Raw genomic sequence first — 25,595 nt, forward strand, 5'->3', positions numbered from 1 at the left:
TCTGAGTCATCCCCCTCTCCCTCAGAGGTGACACCTTCTCAAGATTTGGCCCCTTGCACCTTCGATTGCTTCCACAGCAGTCAGAGGTCTGATCCACCAAGTCTCTAACATATGCTCATCACTTCCCTACTCAGGGTGGTGCTTTCCCTTTCTAAGGAGATACTTTCCAATTTTCCCCTTGCCCCTGCTCCCCTCTTCTGCCTGGCTTGGATGCTCCAGGCGGCTGTGCTGGTTTGGGTTATTCCCTCACTTGTACACATTTTTCCCTAGTAGCTCTCAAACCCTTGAGCCAACATTCTTCTTTCCCCAGATTTCTCCCCTTCATTCCTTTCTTGTCCATGTTCCCACTGTCCTTCCCTTTCCAGATAAAAAGCCAAAGGTCCACCTGCGGTAGGATGCTGGCCATTGCTGATATCAAGCAGCTGTTGGTATGAGAGACATTATGCATAATTATGTGTTCTCCCCCTACTTCCCCTAACATGTGTCCAGTTGTTTCATGCCAACCCTCATTTCCCTGATTCTTCTCTTGCCCATTTCATCTGTGAGCTGAGCAGTGATCAACTTCATTACAGCCTGGGATTGCTCATGAGGACAAAAGATGAAGAAGTGTGGGCTCCATCCTGGAGATTTCCAGAACTGGATATTTATTACTAACTGATTCTAGAAAGGAGGGGGGGGGGTAAATATCAGGGTCTGGAAGATGGAGGATGTAAAGAGATGAGGGTTTCGGTCCCTTTCACCGGGTCCTTGGTTCCTCATTCAGCATCACTTTCTCAGATCCAGGCACAGTGAGGCATGTGGGAGGGTGGGAGGGGGGAAGACGGGAGAAATGGGCCCAGGAGTGGGACTCTGTGCAAAACCTCCTCCCCTTTTTCAAGCTAAAGCACAAGAAGAGATGCCTCCCTTGCTTGAAAGTGTAACATGGCAATGTGGATTCTGGATTAGTCATTCCTGCAGTGGATTACTGATGAGCAGTGAAGATGAACTGATGCTTTCACATGTACTATCATGGATGAGTATAACAAACTTATGCTACAAAATCTAGTCATAGGAGAATGCATGCAAAGACTCTCTAGAAAAGTCAGAGTCTGGAGACATTAAACAAGGTATCATTTAAGGATAGCTACAGTGGCAAAGCTATAAAGAAATCAAGTGAATGATCATCAAAATGTCAGGTGAGTGTAAGTTGCAAGGAAGCAGGCGGGGCATATGGTAAGGGAGGTGAGCAAGGGAGAGGGGATGCTCTAGAAATCTGATATATTCTATGTTTTACTCTGGGTGGTGGTTTCACAGATGTGGTCTTTACAAAAAAATTGTTCATCTCTTATGAACACTCTTCTGATTATATGACAGTCTTGAAAATAAAGAAAAAAGGCTATTTAGACAATTGTATACAATTTAACATCATAGTATTCTTGGGATCCTCTTTATTCTATGGGCTTGGGTTATGAGTAGTGTATTTATTCTTGTGTTGATTTTTACATTTTTTTCTGAGAATATGTGAATTGATTTGGATTTAGGTAGCCACTATTATTCTACTGGAACTTGGAGTCCTCATAAGCTTTTAAATTTGAAATAAATGTTATTTAGTTCAAAACTCTTTATTTATAAATTAGGAGACCTAGTCCTAGTGACAGCAAATAGTTTGCCCAGGGTAATACAAGACTACTACTATACCCCCTCTCCATCTTATAACAATAAAATACCCTTTCAAAATGCAGAGAAATTGCACTTTAGGGAAAAATCCATCCCCGAAATCAAAAGTCTCAGGGGTTCCCACACACTTTTTTAGTATCCTGGGAGGCTGCGGAGAATAGCAATTATTCTCCTGAGTTGCTTGAAATTCCAATAGAAGCCCAAGGAAATCTCTGTTCATATTCCATTTTCAAGTTTTGGAGGAAATTTTCTCCATCTTCTGATCCCTGGTTGTACAGGTATGAAGAATAGAGAATCTTAATTGTCAGATATAACCTAGAGTTTTGATTGCATATAGGAAGGTAAGGGAGAAAAGGAAATAAGAACACACTCCATTCCTGTTCCCTTGAATTCTCAGGGACTGTTTTATCACCAATTTTTCATTTGATTCTTATTTCTCTGGCAAAGAAACCACAGTGGGAGAGCCATGGAGTCAAGTCTCAAAGCACTGGCCAAGACTCACCCAGTCAACCACACTGATGGAGAACCTGTAATATGCTAGATACTCTCCTGGACACTGGGAGAAATAGTGAGAGATAAAGCAAAATCATTGCCTACAAAGAACCCAGAAGAGGTTTGCATGCATTGTGTAACTAATGTGGTCAGTGTTGTAAGATGGAAAAGCACAAAATAGTGGGAGAGGAAAAGCAGGAGCAATGAGAACGCAGGGCAAGTCTTTGCTAATGAGGTGGCATTTGAATTGTGTTTTGAAGAATGAATGGTTTACTAGAGAGAAAATGCAAAAAAAGGGTATGTATTAGTCAGGGATCTCTAGGGAAACAGAATCAACAAGGGATATCTGTCCATAGTAAGAGATCTGTCAGTCTCTCACGCAGCCGTGGGGAGATGCACAAGTCCAGGTTCCGCAGGCAGGCTGCAACCAGGAGCTCTGATGAAAGTCCAATGAAGATTCTTGATGAGTTCTGGGAGATGCTGGCTGTCCAAGACGAGCTGGGAAATTCTCTCTCAATGCTGGAATCTCTTCCCCTTTTAAGGCATTCAACTGATTGGGTTAAGCGTCACTCACTGCTGATGGCAATCTCCCTGATTGATGTAATTATAACCAGCTATCTATGATTTGCCACTGTAGTAAAGTCAATGGTGACTAAAGTCAATAAATGCCCTAGTATTACCCTTAGCCCAGTGCTTCCTTGACCAAACAACTGGGCACAATTACCTGGCTGAGTTGACACAATAGCTTAACCATCACAGGGTATTTCACAGTTAGTGAACTGGAAGCAAATGGGAGAAAGCCTGGAAGATTAGGCTTGACTCTGTACCAGAGGCTAGATCTTAAAGTCCTAGCATTTCTCAAACTTTAACTCGAAGGTGACAGGAAATGGTAAAGGGGCTTATGTAGGTCAGCAGCATGATGACTTTGTGTTTTAGAATTTAGGGTGGATTGGCAGGGGCATGCCCGTACGTGGGAGATGAATTGGGAAGCTTTATCTTACATGATGGCAGATAATGGAGTCCCATGCCTTGGGACTCCTCACCTCTGCCGCAGCTCTTATCCTCCTCGAGCACCTCACACCTTTGCGACAACTGCTGCCTGATGGAAGTCCATCAGACACTTCACACTCGACTTGTTCACTTCTAAACTTATCATTTTTACCCTTAACATATATTCCCTATTTCAATGGTTGAGACCTGCCAGTCACCCAAACCAGATAGCAGGGAAGTCTGTTTCTTCTTCTCTCCATACACCCCACAGTCACCAAGCCTTGAAAGTTCAAATTCTTAAATACCTTCTCTCACAATCCCCATTGCCACTATCTTAGTGAAGATGTGAGGGGAATGGTGTAGAGTAAAAAGACCATGGTGGAGTCAATGAATTAGAGGTTTAACTCTGGTCAGAAATTCTGGAACAAGAGAGCTAGACTGTGTTGGAAAGACAGGAAGTTATGGCCAGCACATGTGATATTTGAGGCTGAGTTTTCAGTGGTGGTACAGCTTTTGTTGATGTTAAGGTCTTGGTTTGGCTGAGTGAATGAAGGACTGAGGTGGGGAAAGACATTATTAGAGATAAGGAGGTTAAGGAACTGAGAAGCCAGGTGTCGGATGGGTCGTTAATATCAACATCGAAGTCCTCAACATTAACCACAGAAGTAGTGGCCGTAGTAGTAGAGGGAGAGCCTCGCACCAAGGTCATCAATAAAGGAAGGGAAGTGTCTAATGAGTGTGATGGAGTTGGACTCAGATATAACCTTTCTACACATGCCTCTTCTGTTACTTTTACCAGACCTGTGGTTGGTATTTGGATTGGTGTATACTCAGGAGACCTGAATCTCTGAACTGTCCATGTGACGGCCAGGCCCTGGGCCTCAGCAGACTTGCAGCTCCTACCCTCTGGTTTGTTGGACTTACCCTGGCCAGCTGACAGGGAGGTGAAGAGGGTCAACCACCACACCAGGGAGCCAACAGTGCCTACAGCTGCAAGCAGGAGAATTGCATTCATCATCTATGTGGAATCTAAACCCCTCTTGATGTAGAATGGGACTGGACATAACCATCCCAGGTCCACAAGATGGAGGAATAGAGTATGGATTAGAGTGGACTTACTGGTGTTCTGTTGGGGAACTATTGTGATTAGTAAGGGAAGAAATTGTAGTAGTGATGTGGAGAGGGTGGCCACAGTGGCTGCTGATGGTCGGGAGAGGGAAGAAGAGATATGGTGTGGGGGCATTTTCAGGATTTGGAGTTGTCGTAGGTAGTGCTGCAGGGACGGATGCTGGACTTTGTATGTCCTATTGTGGCCCACTGGCTGGACTGGGGGAGAGTGTGGACTACAATGTGGACCACTGTCCATGTGCTGCAGTGGTTCTCCAGAATGTATTCGCCGGGTGCAGTGGATGTGTCACAATGATGGAAGAGGTTGTTGATATGGGAGGGGTGGGTTGGGAGGGGTGGGGGTATATGGGGATCTCAAATTTTTTTATGTAACATTTAAAAGAAAATAAAGAAGAAAAAAATAATAATTTGGCTACGTAAAAAATAAATAAAAGCAATAACGAGGCAGTGGGAGGCCACACCCATCAACAGCTGCAAATCAAATCTGAGGTACATGTTATCATGGCCCAAGGGTGGCCCCGATGTCCTGATGGGGCACTGCCCCTCCTGACTCTCCTACTCTTCTGGACCCCTCAAATCCTGTCCCGTCTTTGGGAACCCCGATCCAACTCTGGTTTTTCTAGTTGAAAAAAACTGCTAAGGAGACCTGAGAAGGGTGTCAGTGAAAGGTAGAGATGAGGAACCCTATTGTGAATATAAATTGTCTATTTTGGGTTATCTGAGACTTTCACTCAACCAGAGTACTTTAAAATGTGGATGCATCCTTGCACATGTTAGGAATATCTGGGTGTGTCTGGTTTTGATTGTGTGTGCAGGGGGACACCAGAAACAGGAAAAGAGCTTGAGAGGTGAAGGTGCCAGGTGCACCTGGCAGCATGATGAGCCAACTTGAGATGAGGGGCAAATGGCACACGGCAAAATGATCAAATATTAGCAAGGACACAACGGCGTCTGCCCGTCATTCTGTGGGCGCAATTATTAACTGTGAATGTGGATGGGATTTCTGAGGAAGGGTGGGCAGAGGGGGATGGAAGGCTGAAGGCTGAGGTCTAAAACTTGAGAAATGCCCACTTTGAGGGATGAGGAGGAGGAAGAGGAGCCTTGGCCAAAAGCATGAAGGAGAACCAGGGTATTACTTCCCAGGGGCCGACAGTGCCAGATGACCCCGAGGGGCCCTGGGCCTCAGTGCCTGGGAGCCACTGGTTACCTGGGCAGGAATCACTGCAGCTGCTAGGGTCTAGCAGAGGGGCTGTCCGCCTTTGGGGATTCAGGCAGGGAGCAGACAGGGAGGGTCAGGAACTGTATATAGAGGGATGGAGGAATCGCCTCTGTGCTAAGGGACAAAATTAGGTGAGGCTAAAGGGACACGTTTGTCAAGGCAAGGAGACCTTTGTTGTTTCTTTTTTAAAAAAAGAAATTCAATCTAAGGGAAACCCGTGCCTATTTGTGTTTCACCCTCTCTCTGGGGGAGGTGGGGAGAAGCTAAAGAAAGGTGTGGTTTTGCAGATAGGAGGGAAGCTGAACCTGTTCATGGCCAGGTTCTCTGTGTCCTTGATCAGGTTTCCAGAGGTTTCCACTTGGAAAGAAACAAACCCTGGCTCTCTAAGGTCAATGGCTGGGTCCTCTCGGCTTCAGATAATTTTGAGCCTCGGTGCTTCAAGGACAATGTAATCCAAGTTCCACCTGCTCTGCCAGCCCCAGAGGGTGGGGCCGCCGTCTCACCCTCTCTCCCACATGAGTCTTCAAATCCTCCACCCCAGTCTCCCCAGATCGTTCTGAGCTCCTTGTTGACAGGCTGCACTGAGCAGACCGTTGTTTCCTGTTCTCTAGCCATGACAAATTGCCAACTGTTGGCGTCACAAACGAAATAAGTAAGGCCCCTGCTACCCCAGCCCCTATTCCTTTTTAATATGCGTTACTTTAATAGAAAGACTTCAATGCTTCTTTCTATTGCTTTGCCTCAGCACTTCTGGGGTCATAAATTCTTCTCCCTCTTGTCTGCTATTACTGGCATATCAATCCTTTCTAGTTCTGTGAGCACTAAAATTGAAAGAAAACAAGGTTGTGGCTTTATGCATTTTTAATTTAACGAAATCCCGGCTTTGAAGTTGAGAGAAACAATGCTCGTTGCGGAGTGGTGCGGCCACCGGGAAAGCCTTGGGAGAGCCGAGATCAATGGAAGCTTGCAGGCAAGCCGGCGCTCCGTCCCCGAGCTTCTGGGGGCTCCCAGCTGACGGGGTGCATGCTTTTTATGAATTCCAGTCAGCTTGTAAATCTTCCCTGCGTGCCCCTTCTTCTGCGTCCCCCTTGAGAACACACAGAGACAGGCTGGGAGGCGAGAGCCTGCGCTCCCAGCCTGGGAGAAGCCTCCATGCAGCATCTGGGTTCTCCCGGGGCTGGAGGCCGAATTGTTTAGCTGGTGGGCAGGCAAGGCAGGGAGAGGGTGTCTCCACTTAGAAATCTCTCCTTAAGGTAATCCCCTTGGCAGGGTTTGGTTCCAGGGTTTCAAGAGGCTGGTAGTCAGGAAGTCCTTCTCGTTTCCCACCCACATGCCACCCTCATGGAGAGAGCCTATTCCCCCAGGGAGAAAAAAGTGCAAGTTGGCATCAGGCCCAAGAAGGAATGAAATAAAATGTGTCTGTAGGCATGGCCCTGAGGCATGATTAACACCACTTCTCATCAGCATAAAATATATTCAATTATGAGGGATTAAGAGGCTTGGGAAAGCAAAACGCTAAAGCAGATGAAGTATGAGCATATGAGTGGAAAAGAGTGCCACAGGAAGGCGGGGGCTGAGGCTGCCTCCAGGGCGATGCCAGGGGAGCATGGCTGTGCACTCGGAAGAAGGCAATTGCTCCCCAAAGCCTGGGTTCTGGAGATTTTCTGCGGCGTGAGCGTGGTCCTGTCTATCCTAGCCACGTTCACCCTGGCAGGGGAGACTGACTGCCAGATCCTTTGCTGTCCTTATCATAGCGGTTGTGGAAATAAGTCAACTAAAGGGGGCTTTGATACAGATCAGCTACTGAGATGTCCCCCAAGAGGGGACCACTTGGACACAACTCCCAGATTCTCTCCTGTGGGTTTACCCAGCTTAGGCCAAGAGGAGAGCGGAGGAAGCACGCTCTGCTGGTTCTTGGGTGGGGTGGGGAGGAGGGAGGACCCACGGTTTGGGAGGGGTAGGTAACAGCCCACCAAGAGAATGGCAGAGAGTCAGAAAAATGCCAGGAACCATCCTTCAGAAGAGAAAGCCGTGATCCCAGACCCGGGACCAGTGGGTCTACTTGTCTGTGGTGGAAGGCCAGTAGCCAATCCAGGAGCTGAACAAATATTTGTGGCGACCTCGATGTGCCCAGCACCATACCTCGGCATACCTTGAGCAATGCAGCGAAGAGCTGGGCTGAGCCCAGGGGTGTGCAGAGGAGTGTGTGTGGGGGTGTTGGGAGAGGACTAGCATTAGAGCACAAGTGATGGAGCCTCTTAGTCCTTCCAGGAGGCCAGGAACAGAGTTACTAGGAGGTCCCAGGGCTGATTTCCCAGAAATAGAAGGAGATACTCCAAGGCGAGAGAAGGTTGTTGGAGAAGAGTTTGGATTCAGAGCGCGGCCTATAGAGGGAGGGGACCTGCGCGTGCACGTTGGTTCTTAGGCTCACGGGGTGTGTAGCTTGAACGAGCTCTTCTCCCTTTCCCTTTCCCATGGTCAGCACCCATAAACCGGGACCTGTAATTGCTCCCATCTCATAAAGTTGCTGTGAGTGATGTTCAGTAATGCACCCAAAGCTCCTGACCCAGGCATCAGAGAAGGAGCTGAGGAATGTGAACTGCAAATAAGAGAAATGGAGAGCCGATGAAGAGACGGAAGCAGACGGCAGGAGAGCTGACTGTCTTTCCAGCACATTTGTCTGGTCTGGGGCTGTTTCCCTCGGCCAAGGAACTTGTGCTACCCGTGCTGCAGGGGTCTTCCAGGGAACTGCCCAGCCTCTGAGAGCTAAGGTGGGGAGCCAAACAGGAATGCAAATACAGGAATTGGGACACTCAGGTTGAGTGCCTCACCATATGCATTGGGGATGGGTTGAGCTGGATCCACAGTCAGTGACACTGACATAATCCGGAGACACTGGCTTAACGAATGCTAGTAGGGCTCTCTATTACTTGTTCCCGTGGTGATGTGGACAAGGTGAGCCCATTGAATCTAATTGGACTTTCTGTTTCCTAGACAGAGGCATTCTGTTTATAGAAGAATGGCTTAAAGCAGCTTTGCAAATAAGGCTCAAGTGTATCTGTCTCTCTTCCTTACTCGGAAAGGTCTCAGAACGTAAAATCAGAATTATTCTTATTCATCCCAAAAGAATAAATGAGCAGTTTTTCGCAAAGCTTCTCAACTTTTTAAACAGAAGCACTGTGAAGGCATCGCTTGTATCACATTGTAATTCATTCATTCATTCACTCCTTTAATAAGCATGCTTTGAGCTCCCCTTCCGTGCAAAGCCCCGTGGGAATAAGCAAAGCAACCTTCGAGGGACTCATAGAGGAACTAGTCAGGTTAACAAACAAGTGTAATCAAAAGAGGGGAGAGCAATAATGAATGAGTAGTGAATGAAGAGCAGATTCCTGGCTACCTCTAGGTTGTGTGGTCGAAGTGAACATCAGGATGGTGACAGTGAGTTGTAAAATGGAGCCAGGGACCTTTTGTCTCAGTGAGATTTGGCATGGTATGGCTACACCATGACTAATTAATATATTACTCCAAGAAAGTAGAATAAAATGCAAGGGAGAGAAATCATTGGAATAATAAACATACAGCATCTTTCTTGGTCCCCCAATCTCCAGATCAATTAAGCATTAGCTCTGGGTCCAGAATTCAGAGGAGTTGCTTTGCAGGTATATGCCACCTGGTCAGAGGGAGCACTGGAAGCAGGAAAGATGAAAGACACGTCCTCCATCCCATCCACTTTTTGAGTCATATCCACATCCACCTATGTTTTAAGTCATTCACCTAGGTTTTAAGCCTCCAATGAGCCAGGGTCTTCACTGGAAAACCAGTTGGCCCAGTAAAACTGAAAGCAAACCTGAGAGTGGAGAGGCCTGCCATGGAGCCGAGGAAATGTCAGGGAAGCAGCAGGTATAGAATTCTTTCATATTCAGCAGAAGAGGAAATTTCTTATACACTTTAAGGCTGTGTTACCCTGGGTTAGGATGACTAGAAAGCAAACTAATACAGGCAATGATAGAGCCCAAGTCATAACATTGGAATAAACACCCTGCCTCTAATAGAGATCCGTAAATATCTGATGACTGGATAAATGAATTGCGTATTCATGTACCATATTCTTCCAGCCCAAGCTTTGATTTGGTTTCCATGGCTAGAGGCCAGATGCCTACTGGGAGGTCTTCCAAATGGCCAGTCTTGATCTTTTCTTAACTGCTCCCGGGGGATCTAGAGAGCAATTCTGATATTGGCACCAGCCATGTGGCACCGTGCCCTGAGAGGGCCCCAGGCGCTGCTCATATTGGCCTTAGGTCTGGACACCCGCTAAGCAAACCCTACAACCCAGATGGTATAGACTCAGATTCCAGCCCACTTGGAAAGGCCAGGTCTTGTCAACTCCATCTCTAAGGGGACAGTCTGTGCAGAACCCACATGCCAACCTTTATGGGATTTTGCCAACCAAAAGTTGGTAAGGGTCCTGCCCTGCAAGGACCACCCAGAGCAGGCAACAGATGGGAAACTGGGGCAGGGGGTGGAGAACAGCTGGATGACATTCACTGCATAATAGCTCTTGAGGGATTTGAAAATCACTGTTCAATTTCCCTTCCTGCCTTCTCATACAAACAAAAGGGGTATGGAAATCAGACTTTTAGTGGCTGAAGCTCCTCTTCTGAGGCTTTCCAGTCCTCTTCTTCTTGATCTCTGGTTGGCACACACACATGCACATGCACACACACATTCAAACACTTATGCACACTTGTGCACTGACACATCTGTGTGCCTTCACCTCTGATTGGGCAGTAATGCCATCTGTGACCTGAAGGGCTTATTTTGTTTATTGTGTATCTGAGGCCTTGCCAGGAGCCCAGGTTTCCTCTCTGAAGTCTCTTTTAAAAATTCAGTTTGGTTCTTCGGGGCTTTGGCAGGAAAACTCACTTGGAGATACAGTAATTCTAGATATTTTTATCCTTCCATCATTTGCTCAGTTGGTCTTCTGCAGCTGTGGTTTGTTAGGGATTATCCCACCAAAAGGAAGAGCAGAAATATACATATTTAATAAGATATTTTTCTCTCCTTTTCTTTTCCTGGCTTTAAATAGCCCATAGGAGGGTAAGGAGCTCTCCCGGAGTAGAGGGTCTCAGGGGCAAGAGGTGGTTCACCGAATGCCCGGGCCCAGCTCTGCCTGGAGGGAAGAGTCAAAAAGGAGCCTTGAAAAGCTGGGGCTGGATCCTGGTCCCCAAATTCATACAGAACAAAGGGGAGTGGTTCTGCTGACACCCCTTTACAGAATTTAAAGCCCAGTTCTGCTTTCCTTAGCCCCTTGTTGAAAGCCAGGTGTTCTGTGGGCTGGGCAATCCATTACTTCTACGTATATTCCCGAAGAGAAGCTTGGGGCAAGGGAGGGGAGAGGCACCTCCACTCCCCACGGACTTCGCGGAGGGCTCCTTCCCGCAGGTAGGAGGGCAGGTAGTTACCTGGGCTCGGGCTGACACACCTGCAGGCCACCAGTGGCCCAGACACAGCTCTTGGCTTTCATCTTAAATAACCCTTCGGTGCCCCAATGTCCATCGGCCTTCTAACTCCTGTTAACCAGCACCGCCGTGATCTTTGGCTGTGGGTGTTTCCATGAGCATTTCCTGAGTCGCTGCTGCAATAATCCCTCCAGTCCAGGCAGGAGTTTAGCCTTCTTTACCTGTGAAAAGAGAGAGAGAGAAAAAGGAAAAGACTTTTCTTCTCTTTAAAAGTCGTGCCCTTTCCCCTGAGAGCCACTTACTCTGGCCCTGCAATGTGGCGAAATGTCCCGGGCTAGCCCATCGCGTTTCTGGAACTCAGCGTCAAAACCACGGCTGCCTCGGAAGCCGCCTGACCCTGAGGCATCAAGTTCTGGAGTGAGGCCAAACCACCACTTAGAACGACAATCCTGTACAAAGTGGCAAAATGACATGTTAAAAATATATGGATGGCTGTAGAGACACCAGGAAAGTGTATTTTTTTACCTGCTCTCGCCCCCAGAAGCAGGCACGCTCAGGGTATTAACCATCGGCATTCCCCACCGAGTGATACCCTAGTTATGTGCTTTGGAACCCGGGCAGAAAGCATGAATCATGCAGCCATGCAAAATTAATCCGGGCAAAATGAAATGATGCGGCCGAGGTTTGTGGGGTGGATGGGTGCAGGAGGTTAGGGCGCGCCCAGCATGCTGACCCTGCCCTTGGCCCCTGCGCCTCTCGGTGGGAGAGGAGAGGTTTTGTTTGCAGGGGCTGGTTGCTGTGGGACCCGGGAGCTGCCAAACTCAGAATGAGTTGGCACATCCTTTCATTTCCGAATACCCAGGGAGAAAGTCTCTGTGCAACGGCCCCAGCCTCAGAAGGGCTGTCCCCGATTTTCTAGGGCACCTGGAAATTGGTTGCAAGCTCAGTGTGCTGACAAAGAAGGCACAGATGTGGTTCCCACCCTCCCATGCCCACGGGCTGACTGCAGGCAGGTGCAGAGTTGGAGGTGACTCCCACCACCATCTGAGGTCATACCTACCTGTCCCCTGCAGCCACCCTCCTCTTCTAAGGGCTCAGAAATTTCCCCTACTACAGCCCTTCCTCAGTGGTAGGAAAGAAACAACCTTGTCTCTGCCTCCAAATTTTAATTTCCTGGAAGCTGCCCCAAGGGTAATTCCTGAGTCTTTCAATTTTTTTTTTTTCTTTCTAAATAACCCCTCAGTTCAGACAGGAGACAAAACCTTTTGTTCTTTAAGGATGGAAGACACCTTTTCTGCTCTTGAAATGCTACACTTTTCCATGGCGAGCTACATGCTCTGGCCCTTTGTAGTGAGACACAAAATCCCTGCTTCTGACAGACCTGATGGATCAAAGTTCTGGAGTAAAAGGGTCATTGATAACCCATTTTGGTGTTTTCCAGTACTTTCTGAGCTTGCTGGAAACCACTCTGCCACTTTCTCTGTCAGCTCCAGCCATTACCTCTCTTACCCTGCACTTTTTACTTCTTTGTGTTGGAGTTCTGATTCTTGCTTTAAAAAAAAAACAAAAACAACAAAAACTTTCTAACTGAGATAAAACACGCATACAATAAAGTGTATACTAATCTTATACTTTCAGCTCCGTAATTATTCCCTTGTGAACCAGCCCATGTAATTATCGCCCAGATAAAATTTTAGCCCACGCCCAGCACCCTCAGGAGACCCTCTCTTGCCCCTTCTCAATCCACACAGACCCTCCCTGCCCAGTGTAACCCCATCTCTCACATCTGCCACTGTAGATGAAACTGGTCTTTCCTAAAATTTCATATGAAGGGAATCATACAGTATGTATTCTTTTACATTTGGCTTCTTCCATCCAACATGGCATTTTTGAGATTCATCCATATTGCTGGATGTGTCAGTAGGGTGTGTGTTTTTTCAAGTGCTCTGTAGTATTGCATTGTATGAATATGCATATAGAATTTATCCATTCTCTTTTTGATGACCCTGTGGGTTATTTCTAGTTTGGGCTAATATGAATAAAACTGCTCTGAATATTCTTGTACATGTCTCTTAGTGGACATATACTCTGATTTCTCTTGGATATGCCTGAGTAGAACTGCTGAGTCATACACACACACATATGTGTATGGCTTTAGTATATACTGCCAGACATTGTTCCAAAATGGCTTAACAATTGATACTCCTACCATCAATATATGAAACTTCCAGTTGCTCCACTTCCTCTCCAACACTTGTTACTGTCTCTTTCTGAACTTCTAGTTGTTTACACAGGTAATTGCCGCATGCTGCTTACTTGGAGCCCCTTCTCCATTAATCACACCTTAAATTCTCCCAAAATGTACTACGCAGGGACCAGATGAACATCTCCTCTAGGGCTGTACCAATTTTAAAACTGAAAGTCCCATGTTCTGGAAATACCCTCAGTCCTGGGCAAACTGGGTTGGTTGGTAACCCTAAACGTAGTATAATAGAAAGAGGCTTCAGCAAAGAACTGACCTGGTTTGAATCCTAATTCACCTACTAATCAACTGTGTGAACTCAGTCGAGGGAGAGAGTGATGGATATATTGGTAGAAATATGACAGAGCAAACATAGTAAAATGTTAATGGTAAAATCTAGGTGAAGGGTATACCGGTGTTTGCTCTAAAATTCTTTCAACTTTCTGTGATCTTGAAAATATGAATAATAAAGATCCTGGAGCACTGGATCTTGGAACTCAGGGGAAGCGCTTTCTCTCACGTCATGGAACAGCTGAAGAGAATAAATGTCCTCAGCATCTGGTCTTCACATCTCAGCAGCCCCACCCAGTTCCAATATTTCTAAAACCTTTTGAAGAAGAGAGACAAAGGAGCAAATAGCAACGAAGAACAAATGAGAGAACCGGTCTTTAAATTCCAGCTTCACATTGCATTGCTCAGTGTGTTCTTGGGCACAGAGCAGAAAACTGGTATCACAGCTCCCCAACCCCCACCACCTCCCGCTAATCTCAGGTAGAATAGGCTGGACCATTACCCATGGTCTGATGCCTTCGTGAGCCATATTCTACAGCCTTTCTGGCTTCTAACTTTGCTGTCATCATGTGCAAAGCCGACTTACTTTTATCCTTTTTCAAAGCCATCTCTTGTTCCCATGGCAACTTACCGGGGGTCTTCTATCACCATGGGAACATGGCTGCTGGGTTTAAATACACCTTATCATCACAGCATTAAAAGATATGGGGGAGAGGGAGACTGGTTGTCAAGGAAACAGGATTCAGGTCTTCTCCGCGAGGGATCGGCTGGGGAGAAGGAAGTGCTGTTGGGAGTTTGGAACCAGTACCACACCCAGTCCTGGTCCTGCTGGCTAGCCACACACTCCTTGTGCAGTTTCAATGGTGTATGTGTGTGTGTGATATTGTCTTTCCATCTTGCCATCTGAAGAACCCCAGAGTAAAGGGTCCAATGGTCTCAGAGGAAGCTCTTCCAGCTTAGCTTGAGGGTAGAGGAGTAGCACCATGTCTTGTCTGTCTACCTGTCTCTCTCTCTCCCCCCTTTCCCCCTCTTTTATCTATATACTACATACAGGTGTGTGAGTACACACATGGAGCAGGACACCTTAGGCACCTTACAGAGCTCCTTTGTCATCAGGACAGCAGTAGTTCCACAGACAACAGCCCAGGGAAGCCTAGTCAAAAGAGAGACCTGAGACATAGAAGAAAGGGGGATCAAAAGGACTTAAATGAAGAGAAAAATGAACCCCATCCATGGCACTGAGAAAAAGAATATACCTGAGAAAGGCCACGACTGTGTCCTCTGGGTCATCTACTCTTTCTTGAGGATGTGGAACACTCGCTAGGGCAGCTACCCAGTGTGTGGGGTGGTAGATGAGTACTGGGGATACCTAGTCTCCCTAATCACAGCAGAGGCAAAGGAACACGCTGGCCCCTCCTCAGTGATCAGGAACGAGACACGCATGGAAAACACATCACCAACTCCTAGATCATAGGCTTCTAGGGGACCAGAAACATCCAGCAGTGTGTTCAGTGAAGTTCAATACAAGTTGCTGCTTTGACAGCAAAGATCACCTAATTAAATGTATGCCATTTCTACCCAGGTGCCCAGGCCCTTATGAATATGAGGGAATTTTACCCCTAGCAGTATTGGCCTCTTTGTCCTGGCCTCACCTCACAGGTCTCCGCCCTTTTCAGGGGTGCCCAGGGCTCCAGGCTGTCATCTGGTTGCCCACAGCCCCTCACAGAGGCATCCTGCCCAGTTTACTCCCTTCTTGGGCCCTTCCTTATAGGCCCTGCCCTTGTGCCATGTTGAAATTATGTCTTTTCCCACAGGCCTGGAATAGAAGAAAGAGCAAGCCTCTATTATTAAAAAATTCTGGGTTTGAGTCACAGCCTTGCCACTTTATGGATTTGTGGCCTTGGAAGAATCTCTTATTTACCTTTCCATTCCTAAAGTAAATTTACAAGATGATCTTAAGAATTAAATAGGATCATGAATATATACATATGCTCTACAAACTATGGGCACAAGGGAAGCACATTTCTATTCCCACAGGGAGACTTAGACTATAGCAGTGAGTCTGAAGGTGACCAGGCAAGGTCTGGCCTAAAGCCAGGTAAGTGACCATTTTTGGGTATAAGCCACCTTGGGGCAGGGGCCCTGTCCTGCCACCCCGGATGCCCCTTGGAGCCTAGCGCTGGGCTAGGTTTCTAACTTCCCCAGAGGCTGCCGATCGATAGGTTTGGTGCTGCTGGCTGGGATTTTGGGGTCCCTCACAGTGCTGCACTCAAGTGGACAGTAATTAGGGAGTCCATCATACCCAAGGAGCAAGGCCTCTTCAGCCATGAGAATCAAAATTCCCAAGCCCAGGCCCATCTGAGGCAGCTTGTGGAGTAGCTGCGGAGAAGAGTAGATGGGCGAAGAATTTGCGATTCTCCTCCAGGACTGCCGTGATTCACGGTCTGCCAGCTAGGAGGGCACCTCTTTACAACTCTGGACTCCATTATCTTGAGCTCACTCCCCACCCTGGCCACTGCCCCATTTTCTCCTCTTAACACTTGTCCGCTTGGCAGGCCAGCCTGGTAATAGCTCCAAAAAAGACATATTATCATCCCTCTTCAGAAAGAACCTATTACTCATGGCCTCACCTAGAGTTTTATGAAAGAAAAAAAAAATGTCGAGGGGGAGGGCCACCTCTACTTTCCTGCTGCCAACTGGGGGACTTTGCCTGAGAGCAGAACCTTGGGCCCGGAGTGGCTATACTAGAGCAAGGGGTGGGCCGGAAGAAGGAATTGCAATGAGGCTGACAGTGGATGCAGGATGCAGGGATGGGGACAGGAAGTTGCCCAGGACTAGGCTCCCAGACCAGGCTGTGTGGTGGCACACTGAACACGTGGCAGTATGCTTAGGGCAAAACCGCAAGGTACACATGCATTTTGCCTCTGGAAAGTAAACTAAAACATCAGTTTTATAATAAAACGAACAAGGCTATATTTTGATGTCCAGTTGAAATTTTGCATGAATTTTTAAGAAAAAAATGGAAAATTCAAATTTCTTTCTTACTGATCAGTCCTCAAGTCAGTCCTGGATATAAGAGTTTGTTCTCCTCTGCCATTTGTTCATCCATCCATCCATTCAGCAGATACTGATTGAGTGACAATTTTGTGCTAGGCAAAAGAGATGCAACAGGGAGCAAAATACACGTGAACCACGATTTCTTGGGGATTTTACCTTACAGGAAATTTTTGAAAGCACTGATTGGCCAAACTTCTCTCACATGTGTTTGAAGATTAGGCCTTGGGAAATGGTGAGCATCCCATCAGGAAAACTGTGCAGGCAAGCAGAAGTTTGATAAGCTACTATTCTTTGTTGAATGAATGAACAGCAAAGTTGTTCAACAACAGATTGGTTAACTTCTAAAGTGCTTTCCAACCCATGACTCTGTGGATGCTTTCTCTTCCCCATTCCCAGTGGGCATGGAAGACTGGTGTTCCTAGCCCTGGGCAGGACACTGAAGCTCCTGTCCACTGGTCTGAATCCTTAGAGTCTCCTGCCCTGATGTCCCTAAGGGTCAAGCTCTGCAATACAAGGTCTCTGAGTCTTTTTTTTTTAATGTTACATTCAAAAAATCTGAGGTCCCCATATACCCCCCACCCTCCTCTCTCCACTCCTCCCCCCATAACAACAACCTCCTCCATCATCATGAGACATTCATTGCATTTGGTGAATACATCTCTGAGCACCGCTGTACCTCATGGTCAGTGGTCCACATCATAGCCCACACTCTCCCATAGTCCACCCAGTGGGCCATGGGAGGACATACAATGTCCAGTAACTGTCCCTGAAGCACCACCTAGGACAACTCCAAGTCCCAAAAATGCCCCCACATCACATCTCTTCCTCCCACTCCCTACCCCCAGCAGCCACCATGGCCACTTTCTCCACACCAATGCCACATTTTCTTTGATTACTAATCACAATAGTTCATGAATAGAATATCAGTAAGTCCACTCTAATCCATACTCTATTCCTCTATCCTGTGGACCTTAGAATGGTTGTGTCCACTCCACATCTATATCAAGAGGGGGCTTAGATTCCACATGGATGCTGGATGCAATTCTCTTGCTTTCAGTTGTAGGCACTCTTGGCTCCCTGGTGTGGTGGTTGACACAAGGTCTCTGAGTCTTGACCTTATCCTTGTCTGTCTTGATCAGTCATGCAGTGAAATTCCATGGGACTAGAATCAGAAAAAGCAAAATCAGCCATTGCTTGGGAGGGGCTGGAGAAGAAGGGAGGGCGGGGCAGTTGACAATGTCTCTCCTGGTTCCATTTGGCCTCTTTGCTTCAAAGCTGGTAGAAAGCCCATCTTTGGTGGTAGGGTGTTCATAATCAACAATGTAGTGTCTAAAGTGGCCCAGTCCAGGAAGAAAAATGGTGGTGTGACCAATACCTCCTACCCTTCCCTCCAGCCAAGGTCACAGGGGCAGAGACAGTAGACGGGACAAGCAAGGAAGTCCCCTGGGGCATCCAGCAGATTGGGATGGGCAGGGGGTGAAAGGCTCCAGGTGTCCTGGCCCCTGTCGTTTGACCATTCCCATTGACTCCCTCAGAGGGTGTGTGCATGTATGTTTGTATGAGCATGTGTGTGTGCAGCATTCAGAACCCCTCCCCTGTGCAGGTAAATATGTTCCCTTACATCAATCACACCTTTATCCCTCATAACAATTCATCAAGAATAGGTGTCATTGTTATCGTTTGAGGGTCAGAGAAGCAGAGCAAGTCTTCTGACCCCTCACCACAATGCCTCTTCCCTTCAGCTCCCACACAGCATGGGCATCAAAGACAGAAGTCAATTTCCCAGCTCTCTCTAGGTGGGGAGAGGCACCTCGCTGTATGGATAAGACCCATCTCCCAGAGCGGCTCAAGAAGAGCCTGGGAACAGCTCCAGGCCCCTGAGTGTTCAAGGAACTGGTGATTCTGGGAAAGGAGGCAAAGCTGGTCCCAAACTCTTAAAAGAGCTGCTCTATCCCTAGACAGCTGAGCTGCTCGGGCTGGTACCAGTTTCCCAGGCGGAAGGTGAACACCCCAGGTTCTAAGTGACCCTGGAACTGCAGAGGTGCCTCCTCCATCAATGGCTGAGCAGAGAAGCATCCTCCTTCCATCTCCCAGCAGCCCTGGCAGAAGCCCCACTCAGCACCGGGGAGAGATAATTCCTCATTCTTTGCTCCCAGGTAATCCATCACCCAGAAATAGGGTTATGGAAAGATGTTTAACTTTGAAATGACTCTTGTGGGGAACAGGAAGGATAAACCTGTCCCTGAGGCCCCATGCCTCATTCTGGCTGCAGAGAGAGATGAGTAGGAGAGTGAGGCAGGGGGAGAAGGTGGAGCAAGACGGGGCAGGTGGCCCCGTGGAGGGGCCTGGAGGAAAACTGGCAATGTGTGTTTACTAGATGAGGAGCTACAGCCCTGGGAACTTCCCTCTGACTGGGAAGTACGATGATCCTTCAACATTCCAGTAGAATCTCCACCAGGCAGTGACATGCGGATGGCAGAAGCCCTGGCCCCCCTCTGGGATGTCACCACCTCAGAGACAGGGAACAAAGCCCCCCAGGCCCCAGGAGTCTTGGATGTCTGTCCTCTTGGACCTCTGGAGCCGAGGCTGGGACAGAAATGGAGAGGTGCTGGCAGTGGGCATGGGATTAGCTCTGAGGCCAGAGGGGAAGAGGGGAAACGCAGCTTTCCAGGACAAGAACAGACTGCACCTTGTGACCATGAGGGACGAGGACTGGAAGAGGTTGGCGAACCCCACTTGGGTTTCCAGGAATCTTCACTCTCGCTTCACCTTCCCTCAGGTCCATGTCCTCCCAACTTCTATTGACAAGGATCCTTGGTTTCTCTGCTGCCTTTTAAAATGAGAAGAATCCTTTCATCCCTGCTGATGAAGTAACCTACTTCCCTTTTTCTTCATTTCAAATGATACAGACAGGACTGGGGCTGGGATGAGGTGAGTGAGGCACTTGTCACAGGCACGGGTGATGCCGAAATACTGAGTCATTGAGATAAATAGTATTTAATATAGTATTTTAAAAATCCATGATGAACAAAATATCCAGAATTTCAATAAAGACAGTACCCGTGCTGATCTCTCCTTTTGCCTCAGGCTCCAGTATGTCTTGGCAGGACACTGGATACAGATTTCACTTGAAAAATATGTGCTAGGCACCGGCGAATTCAGCAGAGAACATGACAAATGTGGCCCCACTCCTGGCAGGGCTTCTAATCCAGCGGACAAGAGAAGAGAAAGAGTAATTAGCAAAGGTTGACAGTTGAGACTGGGGAGACGGGCAGGGCGTGGCTGGGGAGATGGTTTGGAGAAGAGCGTTAGAGGAGCTTCTCTGGGCTGTGATGTCTCTGCTGAAGGGTAGGAAGGAGCCAGCCCTCGAGTCATCAGGACAGCAGTGGTCCAGGGCTGTGAAGACCGAGAAAAGGCCCTGAGGTGCCAGGGGCTCAGCATGTTTGGGGAACTGGAAGAAGGTTACCTGTGTCCACAGCCTAGAGTGAGCTCACAAGGTTCCTGTGGGGCTCTCTGGAAAAGTCTACATTTTATTCCAAGCCCAGGGAGATCCTTCTGCTTTCCTGTGACTTCACAGCAATACCCCAAACCCAAGTCTTTTCCAACACCCCTGGGCTGAACTCTCGCTCTGTTTGGGAGTGAGGACTGGAGCATGTGGGATGGGGGGCAAAAAAGGCAGGAGATTGTGAGGAATTAACAGACCCTCCTAAATCCTAATGGGACAGTTCTAAATGCCCTGGGTTTTGTTTTACAAGAGCAGCCTCTGGCAACTTAGCAAGTAACTTAGTAACTACCATTAAAGATGAGGCCATTCGGCCACCAACAGCATCCCAGATGAATGAAAATCTGGATGTGCAGGTGGGAAACCAAGAAGTAGAAAGACTGACATTGTAAAGATACCCTGATGGAAAGTGGGTGAGTGGGCAAAATAAGTATTGAAAGTCATAAACGGGACCTTCTCACTCTCTGCCCTCTTCCTCACAACCAGGCAAGCTGAATGCAGAGAGAGGAGTCAGTGGGAGAATTTGCTCTGCTGGCATCAGCCACCAGGGAAGTCCCCCCGCCTCCTGCTGCCCCCAGCTGGGACCCACCCTCAACACAGCTCATAGGGCTTGTCCCAAGGCCCTGGGTGGAGGAAGGCTCCAGCCTGTAGAGGGGGCAACTATGTTCTCTAGGCACAAGAACTAGCATAACTTTCAAGCATTGCGGTCAAATATATCTTCCTCTTGGCAAGTCACTTCCAGGGGTAGCACAAACTTAGAGCAAGAGCCACAACTCTCAACTTACTCAATGACCTTTGTCAGGAGCAGGGAGGTGACACCAATCCAAGACATGGTTCTGACATCCAATTTACGCTCTTCCAACCTTGTCTTCTCTTCCACCTGTGTCACCTCTTCTATAGGTTTCTTGTCATTGATTAATATAAAACTGTGGCGACCTGGTGCAGCATCTGTCTTAGTCAGGGCTCTCCAGAGATACTGAACCAACAAGGTATGTTTTGTGGGGGCTGGCAAGTCAGAATTCTCAGGGTGGCTGGAGGGGTAGACATTCTGGTAAGCTTGATGTTGAAATCTTGAGGCAGTCTTTCTTCTTCTGGGAACCCTCAGTTCTTTGCTCTAATTAGATGACGCCCACCCCCATTGTGGATGTCCTCCACTTCAAGTTAACTAATTGAACATGCTAATCCCATTAAGGAAATAACTCCAGAGCACTCGAGGCCAATGTTTGACCAAATCACTGGACACTAACCCCTAGCTAAACAGACATGTAGAATATACGATCACAACACTCGAGAGGGACTTTTCATGCTTGAGTCGCTTTCTCTTACCACAGCACACCTACTGGGAAATGGGCAGGGAGGGGTCAGCGTACAGAAGTCAGAGGTCAGAGGTCAGCATCAGGAGCCCCTTGGGCTGAATGGAATCATGAGGGGTGTCTCATTCAATTCCCGAAGTGTAGCAGGTGAGCAGCATCACAGAGCAGGATTCCCACCTGCAATTTCCCCACGGGGGTCAGGGAGGAGCTTGACAAAGTCACCACACATTTTCGGAGCAGGTGGTCTCTTGCGTCTCTACAATCAAAAAAAATGTTTTCCAGCTGTTCTCTAACCACCTGCTACCGGGAATCCTAGAACCACTGCAATTTTGATCTCCCTTTACTGAGCATGGACTGCAGTGCCCCTGCCTAGGAGCCCGTCTGCACAGCGGGGGCCCGGGAGCCAGCACCCTTGGGGTGCACCCGGAAGGCTGGAGATTCACACAGTGGGAAGCGAAGAGCAGCTGCCGCTCGCATCTCTATGCGGGGGAACCTGGGAGAGTTGATTTAAAACCTCGGCTGAAAGTTCCTCTTCTATTGACTAGTAAACAGATTAAGAAAGAAAGGAATTGTGGCTTTTCTTTAAGGAAAAAACTGTTTTCTCCTCTTTTCATCCTCTCCCCGGTAAACAGTACCTAAAATTGGAAGCATCAAGTGTAATTTATTGTCCCGCTTTAAATGTTTCTTGTAACTTGAAGATTATGTTTGTATCAGATTCCATTATAATGAACTCCAACTTCTTTTACAACTGTGGAATTTTGCTAGAACAAATGCATTGGTATAAATCACATTTCCAGACCTCAGCCTGGAGCTTGCGTTTGGTTTTCAACTTCACAACGAACCAGCGATGTGATCCTAGGCTAGTCATTTAAACTCTGTTCATCAGGTCTGTCTACCATCAGCTGGGGTCAATAAGAATAACAGTCGCTATTCTTTTGTAGCCCATAAGCATGATGAATGGGTATTCACGCATTTGTGTGAGATGTGCCTCCCTCAAACCTTGTCTGATATGAAGAAAAAAAAAAAGAAAAAAAACAAGAAAAAAAAGAATAACAGTCTTTGATTCCTCATAGTTTTATTGGGAACCAATAAGATTATTTGATAAAAGTATAATGTAAATTGTAAAGCACCATCTAAATGCTAGCTCTTGTTTGTTGATGGAAGATCAATCATAACTGGGGAACCTGCTTCTGTGGTGGTGGTTTGAAACCCAATCTGCTCTGGCTAACACATCTTCTTAGTATTCCAGCATTAGGCGCACTGCACCCCTCTGTACTCCTTACCTATTCAACAGGGAAACCAGCATTGGCCTGCCTGCCTTCAACTTTTGGATTATTTTATTTTTTCTTTTTCCCAGCTTGCATAGGGCTTATATAACTTTGAAGGCCCATCAGATTTATTGATAGTGGGCAAAAAGGAGGACTAAAGTAATTCGTTCAGTGCCAAGTTGGATGTTGGGGGAAGCTCAGCTCTATCAGAATGTTTTCCAGTAAGTGGGCTGCAAGTATAAGATGCTGAGAGCTTGGAAGAGGAGAGGAAGATGAGACCAGGAAGGTTGAACTGGAGTCAAAGTTTGCATCAACTGACTCCTTCCTCTTCCTTTCATGATAATATCCTGAGACTTATGATGGGCTGTATTGTTCAGTAATGATAAGAGAAGGAGCACTGTGCTGGGAGAAGCCTGTGAAATGTTGTAATGAGAGAAAAGTTTTACCATACAACTTTTAATCTAGGTTGGAGAAATACCCAGAGCCTGCTCCCATGATGCCAGCATGTCAGTAAGTGCCACGAATTTTAAGTTACACGTTTCACCTTCATGCACTGTTAGTGGGAGTGCAGACTTCTGCAGGCGTTCTGGACACTGGGCACAACTTCATCAAGTTAAATATACACGTGTCCTGGATGACCCAGTAATTCCAGTGCTAGGAGCGTTTTGCAAAAGGAACAGGTACAAGTATGCTCATAACAGAGTTATTTGTGGTGATGGTGGGGAGTTAGAGACATCTGTGTGTCCATTTCCGGGAGAACGGAAGTTAAAATGTGGTGGATGGGTATCACAGAAGCCCCTGCAGCAATTAGCAGCCATTGATTAGATGTAAACATAACAACACAGATAGATCTTAAAAACAGAGCTAGTGAAAAAAGTAAGAAATAGAATGAGAGCGATAACCCAGAATTTGCACAACTGAAAAATGCATGCATGGGTTCCAGTAGCTCAAGATGGCAATATAAAGTACCCCAGGGTGCCATTCCCCACAGAAATTTTAAACCATTAGGAAAAACTGGCAGAGCTCCTCAGAATTCTGGAAAACAGGTAAAATATTGCAGTAATTGGGCAAGTGCTGAATCAAGAAAACACAGCTTTAAAAAATTGTAAGAGGGGAAGCGGATATGGCTCAAGTGACTGGGCTCCCGTCTATCATATAGGAGGTCCAACGTTCAGCACCTGGGGCCTCCTGGTGAAGGCAAGCTGGCCTGCACAGAGAGCTGTCCCATGCCGAGTGCTGACCTGCGTGGAGTACTGGCGTGTGCAGGAGTGCTGGCCCACACAGAGAGCTGATGCAACAAGATGACACAACAAAAAGAGACACAGAGGTGCAGCAGACCAGGCTGCTGCAAGAGATTGAGTGCCTCTCTCCCAGTCCGGGAGGTCCCAGGATCAGTTCCTGGAGTTACCTAATAAGAAGATAAGCAGACACAGAAGAACACACCGCAAATGGACACAGAGAGCAGACAAGGTAGGGGTGGGGGGATAAAAGAAATAAATCCTAAAAATAAAAAATTGTGAGAGAAGCTTGTGATACTCCTGCTGGCCCCCTCCTATCCCGCTCTCTGGCATGGGCGGAGCCAGTCTGCATTCCCCTTGTGGGTCCCTGGGCCTGTCCCGGAGACAGCAGAGTAACCCCCACATGTACACTGCCGTGCCTGCGCATCAGGACCAGGCTGTCAGGTGGCAGCCTCAAGGACTGGACCAACTGGACCAGGAAACTCATCTGCTTGCCCTTCTAGAACGTGCCCTGCAGGCAGAAGCAGCTGTGGACAGTTGGGGATGGTTCAGAAATAAACCCTCGCATCTATGGCTAATTGATTTTTGACAAAGGTGCCAAGTCCACTCAGTTCGGAAAGAGTAGTCTCCTCACCAAATGTTGCTAGGAATAGATATGCAAAAGAATGAAGGTGGAGCTCTACCTTCACACCGTATGTAAAAATTAACTCCAAATTGTTCAAAAACCTAAATATAAGAAACAAAGCTATAAAACTCCTAGAAGAAAACTTAGGGAAACATCTTAAGGGCTTTGTTTTAGGCAACTGTTTCTTAGACTTTACACCAAAAGCAAAAGGAAGTAAAGAAAAAAATACACAAATGAGACTTTGTCATGATCAAAAACTTTTGTGCATCAAAGGACTTCACTATGAAAGGTAAATACAACCTACAGAATGGGAGAAAATATTTGGAAATCACGTATCCAATAAGAAATAATATCTAGGATATATAAATAAATCCAACAACAATTCAAAAACAAAAAGGACAAACAACCCAATTAAAAAATGGGCAAAAGACTTGAATAGGCATTTCTCCAGAGAAGATACATAAATAGCAAGAAGCACATGGAAAGATGTTCATCATCGTTAACCAATAGGGAAATGCAAATCAAAACCATAATGAGCTATCATTTCATATCCACTAGTAAAAATGGAAAACAAGTGTTGGAGAGGATGTGGAGAAAAGGAACACTCATTCATTGTTGATGGGAATGTAAAATGGTGCAGCTGCTATGAAAAACAGTTTGGCAGTTCTTCAGAAAGATAAGTACAGAATTACCATATGACCTGGGAATCCCACTTCTAGGTATGTAATGAAAGAATTGAAAGCAGGGACACTGATGTTCATAGTGGCATTATTCATAATTGCCCAAATATGGAAACAACCCAAGTGTTCATCAAGAGATGAATGGCGAAACAAAAAGTAGTATATACATACAGTGGAATATTATTTAGCTATAGAAAGAAATGGAGTTCTGATACATGCTACAACATGGATGAACCTTGAAGGGATCGTGTTAAGTGAAATAAGCAAGACAAAAAAGGAAAAATATTGCAATGATCTCACTGATATGAACTAATTAAAATAAGCAAATTCATGGAGTCAGAACTAGAATACAGGTTACCAGGGATTAAGGTGGTGGTAGGAAATGGGGAGTTAATGCTAAATGGTACAGACTTTCTGATGGGGATGATGGGAAAT

The 25,595-nt window shown here is 46.9% G+C and overlaps 1 pseudogene; it reads left to right on the top strand.

Moving 5' to 3' along the window:
* Nucleotides 1–22,278: 22,278 nt before the first annotated feature.
* Nucleotides 22,279–22,359, top strand: LOC111761311 (small nucleolar RNA U13; annotated as a pseudogene).
* Nucleotides 22,360–25,595: the final 3,236 nt, after the last annotated feature.

This window comes from Dasypus novemcinctus, chromosome 27, assembly GCF_030445035.2.
Source record: "Dasypus novemcinctus isolate mDasNov1 chromosome 27, mDasNov1.1.hap2, whole genome shotgun sequence".
NCBI classification, from domain to species: Eukaryota; Metazoa; Chordata; class Mammalia; order Cingulata; family Dasypodidae; genus Dasypus; species Dasypus novemcinctus.